Here is a 971-nt window from a genome sequence, read left to right on the forward strand (position 1 = left end):
CGAAAATACATTTGCAGTAACTCTCTGAAATGGTTTGTAAATAAATTTTGTAGTGTTTTTTTGTTTTGTGGTTTTGTTTTGGGTTTTTTTCCTGGAAAGGGGAGACGAAGAACAACGAGAGCGAGGGAAAAAAAAAAAATCCTGAAAAAAAAATAATTAAAAAAAAAAAAATCTTTGTGTATGTAAAGTGAGTCCCCGGGATACTCTGTGAAATTCTGTGGCAAATAAAGACATTGCAAGCTGTTCTACATTATGATTTTATTTGACCATTTTATTAGAATTTCCCCTCTTAAAAGCCTCTTTGCGGTCATTGCGGTGGGGGTTTCTTCTATAGGAGTTCAAATACCTGACTGCATATCAGAAATATCATCATCCATATTCATGGAACTCACTGCAAGCTGCTTTAATAGGACCGGTATTAATCGGACCCCTCCACCTCGGAGCCCACGCGTGGTGTGGAGTTCACGGCGTTCATCGGTGACCTGAAATTTATTGGATTTTTCTTGGCCCAAGTCATCCTCCTCCGAATTGGGCTCCAGATGTCTTTCGCTGTTCTCCGGTTGTAGTTAATCCTTCCGCGTTTTCACGAGAACAATACAGTCATCGTCTTTAAAAAAAAAAAAAAAAAAAAAAAAAAAGAAAGAAAAAAATAAACAAAAAAAAAAAGAGAATTAAACTCGAATTAATCGAGCTGCGTCTCCCTAAGTCAAGGATACCTCATCCCTCCAAAGCACAAATGCAAAGTCAAGTCCTTCAATTCCTGCTTAAGGAAAACAAGTTCAACTCCCAGCACGGGGCATAAAGTGATTTTTGTTGGGGTTTTTTGGGTTTCCCCCCCTCTCCCCGTTTGCACAAGGACTTTTTTCCTCGCAGTGTCCCAAAGCAACACAAGGTTTTCGAGGACAAAGAAAGCCCGAAGATGCCGTTGGTGGTGCGGTGCATGCGTTTGGTGTAAATACAACACAACAGAA

This window comes from Egretta garzetta, unplaced genomic scaffold (assembly GCF_000687185.1).
Source record: "Egretta garzetta isolate BGI_Z169 unplaced genomic scaffold, ASM68718v1 scaffold225, whole genome shotgun sequence".
Taxonomy (NCBI): Eukaryota; Metazoa; Chordata; class Aves; order Pelecaniformes; family Ardeidae; genus Egretta; species Egretta garzetta.